Source organism: Dipodomys merriami, unplaced genomic scaffold (assembly GCF_024711535.1).
Source record: "Dipodomys merriami isolate MVZ:Mamm:240054 unplaced genomic scaffold, mDipMer1.0.p SCAF_25, whole genome shotgun sequence".
NCBI classification, from domain to species: domain Eukaryota; kingdom Metazoa; phylum Chordata; class Mammalia; order Rodentia; family Heteromyidae; genus Dipodomys; species Dipodomys merriami.
In genome coordinates this window covers 2,067,238-2,078,431 of record NW_027203937.1, presented here as the reverse complement: position 1 = coordinate 2,078,431, position 11,194 = coordinate 2,067,238, and the positions used below count along the sequence as shown (strand labels likewise).

Below are 11,194 nucleotides of genomic sequence, written 5' to 3'. Positions count from 1 at the left end.
ACCAAAAAGAAATAGACAGAATCTTTCTGTCACAATCAGCTCCTATGTGCATCCTAATACCCACAAAAGTCGCTTTCACACAGGTGAAAGCATGCTGTGATGAGGATGGAGGCCTAAGTTGGGCCTCAGTGTGCCAAAGTACAGGTTAGGCTGCAGATCCAGATTCTACATACATAATCCTGAAACTGGTACATTTTCTTCTCAAAGTGTTTACAGGCAGAGGCGGGCAATAAGGCAAGAAATACTAGGTATCCAGTGCCTAGTCGTAGACAAGTTGGACCTGATATGTCTGACAGGGAAAGAAAAGGTTAGGTATTGCTTTCTTCTTCTCTCCAAAGATCCATATGAGAATGTTGACAGGACTCCAGTCTACAGGAACTGATTGGCTTCTGAGGTATAAAATGAATGCATAGTGTGGAGATGCTGTCCTACCCGGTGGAGAGCTCTGAACACAATACCACTGGAATTCACCAAAGGAAACTGAAATACATTGAATGCCTGATAAAATGTCTGGAAGGAGTATATAATGAACATATAAACATGTGTCACACATCCCCTCACCCCCTAAGCACCACATCCTATGCGGGAGATAACTGAAGGCTCAGTAAAGACTCAGTGCTGAGGATACAGGCCTGGGATGGGCCTAGTGTGTCAAGGTTGTGCTGAGAGGTACCAAGTTACCTAGCAGGAATGCATAGACTACTCTTCCTCACATAGTCCATTCCCTTCTCCAGTCTCTGGGATGAACATAACTGAAAGTACAGATACAAACTTGGTACAGCCAGACGCTGGTTGTTCATGCCTGTAATCCTAGACAACCATAAGACTGAGATCTGAGGATCACAGTTCAAAGCTAGCCTAGGCAGCAAAGTCTGTAAGACTCTTATCTACAATTAACCACCAGAAAACCGGAAGTGATGTTGTAGATCAAGTGGTACTTTAACTGAAGAGCTCAGGGACAGTTCCCAGGCCCAGAGTTCAAGCCCCATGACTGACCAAAAAACAACAAAATAACTTGGTATAGATTTATATATGAAGCTGGAGATGTAAGTTGGAAATGAGTCCATGAAAGCAACTTTGGGGGAGGGAGTGTCAGTCAAGCCACTTCTATATTGGGCCATACACCCAAATGCACCACTAACAATTCCAAATGTATGGACTCTACAGGTTATCGCCTGATACTCTGCACATTTTGCCCTCAAAGTCAGAGGAAATCAACACACAACAAAGGACAGGCATGCTGGAATTGCTCCATAGGTGTGGGATCCTGTATAGCTGACAGTCAAAGGACAACACAAAGTCACACTGAAGCTCCTTTCTAGAAAACTGACATAATGTCAGTCTAAAGGAATTGATTGAATTAAGAGACATACAGGTGTGAGGCTCAGTGTTGAGGTGCTTGCCTAGGTTATGGGAAACCCTGAAACACAATAGACTTTTATGTCACCAAAAATAATTTAAACACAAACATAACTGCTGGGCACAAGTGGCTCACACCTGTAATCCTAGCTAACCAGGAGGCTGAGCTCAGAGGATCATGGTTCAAAGCCCACCCAAGCAGGAAAGTCTATGACATTCTTATTTCCAATGAACCACCAGAATACTAGAAGTGGCACTATAGAGTGCTAGTACTGAGTGAAACAGCTCTGAGACAGCGCTCAAGCCCTGAGTTCAAGCCTCAGGACTGACAAATTAATTACCAACTTTTTCCATACATCCCTCAGCCCCCTACCCCACAGGCACTGAAAAGCCCATGACCAAAAGTGGAGCTGAAAGTGCAGGGAATACTAAGAGGCTGGGGTAGAGGCCTAGGGTCACTAAAGTTGTTCTAACAGGCACCAACTTACCAAGCAGGAAGGGATAGGCTGCACTTTCTCACATGCCTTCACCCCCTTCTCCAGGCCCCAGGACTAACATGACAGTATAGCTAAAAACTCGATGCAGACTTGGAGAAAGACCAGCGGCCTGGGCAAGGTATGAGTTCATGAGAGCAAGCTCTGATGTGGTCCATGCCACCTGGGTCCATACACCATAAACTTATACTCATGTTTCCAGGCTCTCCACATTTTATTCTGACACTGTGTGTTTTCTTCTCAAAGTACCCACAGTGAGAGGAAAACAACATGCATCAAAGTCTGGATAAAAAGGGCCAGGGCTAAGAGTTGAAGTGCTTGCCTAGCTTGTGGGAGGCCATGGGGCACAATACCACTAGAATTCACCAAAAAGAAACAGAATACTTTTGTATGCCTAATAAAATGTGTATCAAACCTGTATGATGCAAACAAAACTCTTTTTGTGCTGGTCCTGGGGCTTGGACTCAGGGCCTATTATTAGAGACAAAGAGCATCAAGGACATTTCAATCTGGGATGGGTTCAAACTGCAATCCTCAGATCTCCACCTCCTGAGTAGCTGGGAAATCAGGCTGGAACCACTGGGACCTGGCAAACACATTTTCCACAGACCCCTCACACCCTAATCCTCTATGTTCTCCAAAGCAAGATTTGTTGAGGTCCACACAGCCCATCCTACATTAGGCCATCACCCAGAGCCAGAACTTAGCATTCCAAGCTTCTGAACTCTTCCCATTTTCTCATTGCAGCACCTGAAGTCAATGGAAGTCTCTGTAGAACAAAGGATCAGCATCCTGCAGCCTCTCTGCTGCTGAGTGGGATCTAGAGTACGGCTGAGAAGAAAAACAAAAAGCCATCTATACCAGCTGTCTGCTCCCACCTTCTGCTACCCCCACCCCCAAGTCCTAATGAGACAGATCTCAGGCCAGGCCTGAGGCAGTGATGGTTAACTTGTAATAATGCTGCAAGTGAGAGAGTCCTCCAGGCACAAAGATAATAAAGGATTTTTATTGGTGGGTCTGCAACTGCCCTGTCCTAAGCTCTGTTAGAACTAGGTGCAACTGCAACCTGCAAGGGGCAGACTTTCGTTTTTTTTCTTTTCCCATCTTTCCCACGGGTGTCAGCTTTCTGCAGGCCCCTTGGCTCCCCACCAGCCTCTTCAGCTGTCTGCTGGCCTCTCTGGTTCTCAATTGCCATGCTGGTTTCAGAAGCCCCTTCCCATGCCCATCAGCCTAGCCCCTCAGGCTTCAGAAGCCCCTTTGCCACCTGGTCTAGAGCTGAGTTCTGCCAGCCTCTGCACCGGCCCCCCATCAAGACATACCTTTCTTGGAGTTCTGTCTTCTGGGTCTAAGTCTCCTTTCTGGCGCCTCTCCCTGTGCTTTTTCTTCTCTCTACACCCAGAATTAGGCCCTGCTATATGGTGGACCAACCCCCTATTTGGCAGCCACACCCCTTATCCCCCTATGCACCAGTGGTACCACTTTTCCGGTGGCCTGCCCACCACTTTATCCACAGCCACAGCCCAACCTCCTATCCGGTAGCCTGCTGTCTACCCGGGGGTATGTCCCCTTATCCGGCAGCCCTGCTGGCCTATTCAGTGACCCTCCCTCTATGCAGGTGGCACCACCCCCTATGTGGTAACCCTGTGCCCATCTCTAGGCCCAGTCCCCTATCCAGTGGCCTGCCCCAAAGCCACCCACTGCCTCACCCCTGTGACACCTCCCTGCCCACAGGGTAGAGAGGTGGGGCATGGCTGTGACATCAGCTCAGTGGGTCCTGTGGTTCTCACCAACTGTGACCTGCCTTGGAAATGGCACAGTGTAAAGACGCCTGCCCAATTTGAGGGAGACCCAGGGTCGCACCACCCCTTCACATCCTCACTCCAGACAGTATTCCTTCTGGATAAGACATAGAGGCTGGATAGTGAACATCCCACAGTTCCCCACCCCAGGCCTCCCTGAGGACATGGCAGAGCACACTGAACACTGAACAGACTGCGAGCAGACTCGGATCTGAGCCATCCAGGACCGGGAACGTGAGACCTGCCCTAGACTCGGATCCCGAGTCTGCCTGGACTGGAAACTGGCCCGGACATGAAGCAGGCCTGAACAGTGAGCAAGGTCCCACTCGAAGCAGAGCCCCAGCAGGACCAGAGAAGGCGTGGACCTCAAAGGGGACTCAGACTCAAATGGGGCCCAGGAACAGGTCTGGACCTGGAGCAGGTGCAGACTTGGAGCAGGCCCAACTTAAGCAGGCCCAAACTGGTCCGTAGATGCCGGTCCATGGAGGCTGGTCCCAGGGAAGGCTGGTCAGGGAAGGCTGTTCCGGGGAGGCCTGTCCCGGGGGAAGCCAGTCGGGAGAGGCCAGTCCCAGGGAGGCCAGTCTGGGGAGGCCGGTTGGGGAGACCAGACAGGGACTGGAACTGGTGCCCAGCTGAGACGCAGGGCCATCGCCTACAGAGGCCCATCACAAAATGGAGGTGAGGCAGTTGAGACAGTTAGCCTTGCCAGGCTCTGCCCTTTGAGGGAGGCAGGAGATTGGACAGAAGAGGCCTGGGAGGAGCTGGAGCTGGGCCAGGAGTGGCCAGGGAGCTGTGCCTGGGGCTGGGGCCCTTTAAGGGGGGCAGGTCGGTGGTGGTGCAGACCTTGGGGGTTATGGGGCTCTGCAGGACTCAGGACCATCCCAGATTGTACCCATCACCAGCCACACTGCAGCAGTCCAGACCCCAGGACCATGGACTGCTGGTGCCCCGCCCCCAGCCAGCTCCCACCCCACACACCTTCCCTACTCCTGCCCCTCCCCCTCCCTGCAGAGCTCCTTTCGAACCTCCTAGCCTGTAGCTGCAAGTACTTCCTTCTGCCCAGGACACAGAAAAACTTGAAGCCCGAGGAAGTGTTCTAATGCCTTAGCGCCCTGAGACAGACTGGCCTCTGTCTGGGCCTGCTCCAAACTTCAGTGCCATGAACCCCAGAGCAGTCTCGTCAGTGTCAGCTCAAGCCAGCAGTCAGGGCCAGCAATGATCTGCTGGATGCAAAGAAGGAGATGGGGCCTCAGAGGAGCCACAAGGCCAACAGGGAGATAAAGGCTGCTGACAGAGGCAGGGACATTGTAACGGGTTGTGTTTCCAAAGTTCATATATGGATGTTCTCATCACCTGGTACCTATGAATTTGGAAATGAGCTCTTGGTAGATCAACTCCAGTTCCTGTTGTTACTGTGCCCAAAAAAGAGGGAAATTGGGTCCCAAAATGCACACAGGAATGATCCTCTGTAGAGAATTTCCTCTGCTCTCACAGGATCAGAAGCTGAGAGAAGACCTAGAACATATCTTGCATTGTACCTCCTGAGAGAATGTGGCCCAGAAGACACTGATTCCATAGTGCTGGACTGCAGAGCTGTGAACACAGATCTCTAAACCACAAAGAATGCAGTGGTGTATCAGAGCCACACTAGGAAAATAACACACAAATGTTCTGCTCTTTCCTATACACACACACACACACACACACACACACACACACACACACACACACACACACACACACACACACACACACACACATGAATTTTTTTCAGTCATGGTGCCTGAACTCTGGGCCTGGGCACTGCAACTCAGCTCTTCATCTCAAGGTTGGCACTCTACCATGTGGACCACAGCATCACTTCCAGATTTTCTGCTTATGTGATGCTGAGGAATCGAACCCAGTGCCTCATGCATGCAAGGCAATCACTCTACCACTAAGCCACCTTCCCTGCCCTCAAACATCACTCTTAACATAAAACCATCATATGTAAACCAATAATAGTTTAAAAATAACATAAAAAGAGCTGGATCACAAGGATCATACCTACTTTCCACTATCATTTGCAATATTTAATATTTAATGACTATCATGACAAAACCACCAGAATTTAGATACTCTGTATGTGAAAGATTGTTATATACTCTGAAGATCAAGCCTCTATTACCATTTTGCTAAAAAAGAAATTTGTGTTTTCTGATCTTGATTAAAAAATGAAGCAGACGTAATTCATCTCTAGAAGTCTACCTTAGCTTATAAAATGTTTTTTATTTAGAATAGTAAAAATGGAAAAAGAGAAAATAAATCATCATGAACAAACAGATGCAGAAAATTCACTGGACTTTTCTGACCACTTTAATCAACTTGAACAGTTAAAAACACATGTACCCCTCATTCCCACTGGTACTCAAAATCTCTGGTTAGGCATCTCTGAAGATGAGGAACAAGCTGAAAAGAGCAAAGAGTGGTATCCATTGCAAAAAAAAAAAAAAAAAAAAAAAAGGTTCTAAGCAAATTGCTTCTTTGGGCTGCTGAAAATAAGTACATTTTTTTTTTTTTTGCTTTAAGAAGGCACAGACAATTATATAGTAGGAGAGCCATCGGTTTTATAGCTAGCAGATCTTTTCCCCAACCCATCCCCAACCCCATTTGAACCATGTGTTTAGGCTTACACAATTTTTAAACCTCTAGTTTCTTGTCCTTGAAGTTGCCATCACAATATTTGCCTGTTTATTCAGGTTAATGAGAATCAAATGAAGCAAAGTACAAAAAAAAAGCACATTTTAGGGTATCTTAATATTATTTAAGGTTAATTATAAACCTCATAATCAGTTGTCTTATCATGTATTTTTAAATCCTTTATATTTCAAACCAGTTATAGCTAATTATTATCTTCTAGTTAAGTATCATTTAAGATAGGGAGGATGTTAACACTAAATACCAGTCCTCACATATCCCTACAAGGAAAATAAAAGCACTTTACATTTTGTAGACCTTTTGAATGTGCACTGCAATGTACTAGAGGGTCATAGATCAAACTAAAAACCACTTCCTAAAACATGTTTATAAAGTTGAATTTCAAAGGAATTGAGTCCTTTAATCCCTGAATTTTCTTGTTCTTATTTTATTCTTCTGTTAAGAGAAGTGCCATGTATACTGGTATAATAATCCTTTCATAAAACATGAATCACTTTTTTGTAGAAGAAATGATTAAATATAGTTATACTCTGATTATTTCTCCCTGGAGAAAATTTTGGGAAATAGGCCCTAATTGAACCTTAAATAAATATATGGGTTGATATTAGATAATCACATTCAAAAATAACCAAGACATGTTCATTATGAAATTACTTGTCCTCTTCTCTAAATACAGAAGTCATAAATTGTTTTTTATTTTAAAGCCATCTGGTAACCAATTTGGGGGGTTTGATTTGTTTATTTTTACTTGACTCTAAAGCCCCAAGTCGGGCTAGGAAAGTAGCTCAGTGGTAGACTGCTTGCCTTGCATGCTTGAGGCCCTGGGTTCAATTCCTCAGCACCGCAGAAGCAGAAAAAGCTGGAAGTGGCACTGTGGCTCAAGTGGTAGAGTGCTAGCCTTGAGATGAAGAGCTGAGGGACATCATCCAGGCCCAGAGTTCAGGCCCCATGACCAGAAAAAATAGTCACAGGTCAGTTTAATTTTCTTTTTTGCTTGGAGTTCAATTATATACATGCATATATATGTGTGTGTGTGTGTGTGTGTGTGTGTGTGTGTGTGTGTGTGTGTGTGTGTGTGTGTGTGTGTGTGTGTGTGTATGCATCTTTCTTTCTCAGCTTACTATAGTGCAGAGACTACTTTCTGAAAAGCCCACTCATGTGAATACTAGGTATGATGATGAGTATACCCCTCTTTATCAGGAAGCTTAGAGTAGACACTTAGACATTATTGGTGAGTTGGTGGCTCTAGTGGCAGATATTCATACAATAACTGTGGATGGCTGGGAGGCCCTGCAGAGTGCTTGTAAGTGGAATAACACCAGAGTGGCTTCTTTCTTACTTCATCATGATGCAGATATCAATGCCCAAACAAAAGGCCTCTTGACCCCCTTGCATCTTGCTGCTGGGAATAAAGATAGCAGAGATACTCTGGATCTCCTTCTGATGAACCATTATATCAAACCAGGTCTGAAGAACAACTTGGAAGAAACTGCATTTAATATTGCCAGAAGGACAAGCATGTATCACTATCTCTTTGAAGTTGTGGAAAGCAGTACAAATTCTTCTCTGAAGTCTTAATGGTTTGGTTAATGTTCTTAAATTTCAAAAATGCTACTCCATCCTTTGTGTCGCATACAAAATATTTTCACAATACAAAGTAGACATCAATGTCTTACTGTAAAAATTCATGGGTTCTCATGGTATTCTTCCAAGTGATTTGCCTGACTTTGATGTCAAAATATATTCAAGAGTTGTTTGGAAACATCTTCAATTATTTCTATAGCATTTTTGATTTTTTTGATTAGAAATAATTTTAACTTGTCTGTTGAATTGAGTATTACAGGAACTAATGATATTTCTGGTGCTGATCTGAAAAAAGTTTATTTTAAAATAATATTCCTTGTTTTTAATTATTGTGAAGATACCATACAGAGGAGTTCCAATTACATGGACAAGATAACAAGTACAATTTTTTAATTTTTATTATTTTTATTATTTTTTATTGTGAAAATACTGTATAGAGGGGTTACAATTACATGGGCAAGATAATGAGTACACTTCTTATCAAGCATCGTAGCCTCCTCCTTTGTTTCCCTTTCCCATCCCTTCCCATCCTCCCCCCCACACCAAAGTTGTAAAGTTCATTTTTCCACATAACGGCTTGTACATCTCATTGTTGCAAGGGATCCACCTGTATCCCTATTTAAATGATTTGTTTTTTCCCTTCCCCTCCACGAATTATACCAACCTCAAATACAGTGAAAGCAGGGGTTATACCATGTGAAATCAAGGGTTATACCATGGTAAAATTTTTATCAAGCATTGTTGCTTCCTGTTTGTTTCCCCTTCCCGTCCCTTCCCATACCCTCCCACAGCTGCCCCACATAACGACTTGTACATCTCATTGTTGCAATGGATCCACCTGTATCCCTATTTGAATGATTTGTTTTTTTCATACCCCTCCACAAATTATACCAACATATATACAATGAAAGCAGAGACTATACCGTGGGGAGTGACATAAAAGCAACATAGAAACCATCTTATAAATATGTTAGAAACTATTGCATAAAAACACCATTTGAATACTTACCTTGGGATTCATTTCCCTAACATAAACTTATCTGATCTTTTCTGTTTCACTCAGACATATACTAGTTATTGCAAATAATGGAAACCATGGGACCTTTTTTTCTTTTTTTTTCTTTTTTTTTGTTGTGAAAATACTTTACAGAGGGGTTACAATTACATGGCCAAGACAATGAGTACATTTCTTATCAAGCATTGTAGCCTCCTCCTATATTTCCCCTTCCCATCCCTTCCCATCCTCCCCCTGTTCCCCACCCAATTCTTCTCCCTCCCCCACCAAAGTTACAAAGTTCATTTTTGACATAATGACTTGTACATCTCATTGTGGCAATGGGTCCACCTGTATCCGTATTTAACGATTTGTTTTTTCCCTTCCCCTCCACAAATTATACCAACATCAAATACAGTGAAAGCAGGGGTTAAACCGTGGGGAAGGACATACAAATCAACAAAGATATGATCTTATAAATGTGTTAGAAACAATCACATGAAAGAAAACAACATTTGAGTACATATCTTAGGTTTCATTTTCCTCACCTAAGTTTCTTTGAGCCTGGCTTACTTCAGTTATATATTATTTTTTCCAAGTCTTTCCATTTCCTAACAAATGGGGCAATGTCATTCTTTATGATGGAAGCATAGATTTCCACTGTGTATATATGCCACATTTTCTTGATCCATTCATCTACTGAGGGGCATCTGGGTTGGTTCCATATCTTAGCTATGGTAAATAATTCTTCAGTAAGCATAGTTGTGCTGGTAGCTTTAGTATGGTCTTGTTTGTGATCATTTGGGTAAATGCCCAAAAGTGGGATTGCTGGATCATGGGAGAGCTCTATGTGGAGTCTTTTGAGGAACCTCCATACTACTTTCCAAAGTAGTTGAACAAGTTTACACTCCCACCAACAATGCAGTAAGGTTCTTTTCTGTCCACATCCCCTCCAGCATCTGTTGTTATTAGAGTTCTTGATTATAGCTATTCTAACTGGGGTGAGGTGGTATCTCAATGTTGTTTTAATTTTCCTTTCTTTTATGATTAGAGAGGTTGAGTATTTTTTCATGTGTCTATTGGCCATCCTTCGTTCCTCTTCAGAGAAGTTTCTCTTTAAATCTTTAGCCCACTTATTTATTAGGCAGTTGTTTCTTTGAGTATTTGTTGTTGGGGGATTTAATTTTTTGAGTTCCAGGTATATTTTACATATGAGATCCTTGTCTGTTGTATGGCTAGTGAAGATCTTCTCCCAATCCATGTGTTTTCTATTGATATTGCTAGCTATGTCCTTTGCCATGCAGAAGCTCAGAAATTTCATACAATCTCATTTGTCCAACCTTCCTTTCATTTGTTGTGTTTCTGAGTCTCTATTAAGAAAATTTTGGCCTTTGCCAAGGAGACCTAGTATATTCCCTATTCCATCCTATAATGTTTTCAGAATGTCTGCTTTGTCTCCGAGGTCTTTGATCCATTTGGAGTTGATTCTGGTGCAGGGTGATATATAAGGATCTAGCTTTAGTTTTCTGCAAGTAATTAACCAATTTTTCCAGCATCATTTATTGAAGAGGCTGTCTTTCTTCCATTCTATTTTTTTAGCTCCCTTATCAAAAATTAGATGGCTATAGGTCTATAGGTTCGTTTCTGGGTTTTCAATTCTATTCCATTGGTCATTAGGTCTGTTCTCGTGCCAGTACCAAGCTGTTTTGATTACTATGGCTTTGTAGTAGAGTTTGAAATTTGGTGTTGATATTCCTCCTGCACTGTCCTTTCAGTTAAGGATTGTTTTTGCTATTCAGGGTCTTTTATTGTTCCATATGAAATTTTGGATTGCCTGTTCTATTTCCTTGAAGAAAGAGGTTGGAATTTTGATAGATATTGCATTGAATTTGTAGATAACCTTGGGAAGTATGGCCATTTTCACGATGTTGATATTTCCAATCCAGGAGCATGGGAGTATTTGCCACTTTCTAAGTTCTGTTTTGATTTCCTTTTTCAGGTTTTTAAAGTTTTCATCATAGAGGTTCTTCATTTCTTTGGTTAAGTTAATTCCCAGGTATTTTATTTTTTGTGGGACTATTATGAACATAGTTGCTTTCCTGATTTCAGCCACACTTTTCTCATTGCTAGCATACAGAAAAGCCATTAATTTTTGAGGGCTAATTTTATACCCTGCTACTTTCCCAAAGGTTTGAATCAGCTTGAATAATTTGGGAGTGGAGTCCATGGGATTCTTTAAATAGAAGATCATGTCATTGGCAAACAGG

General features: G+C 43.1%; 1 pseudogene; it reads left to right on the top strand.

Annotated features, from left to right (window-relative positions):
- Positions 1 to 5,937: 5,937 nt before the first annotated feature.
- Positions 5,938 to 7,927, top strand: LOC138836548 (ankyrin repeat domain-containing protein 49-like; annotated as a pseudogene).
- The last annotated feature ends 3,267 nt before the right edge of the window (positions 7,928 to 11,194 follow it).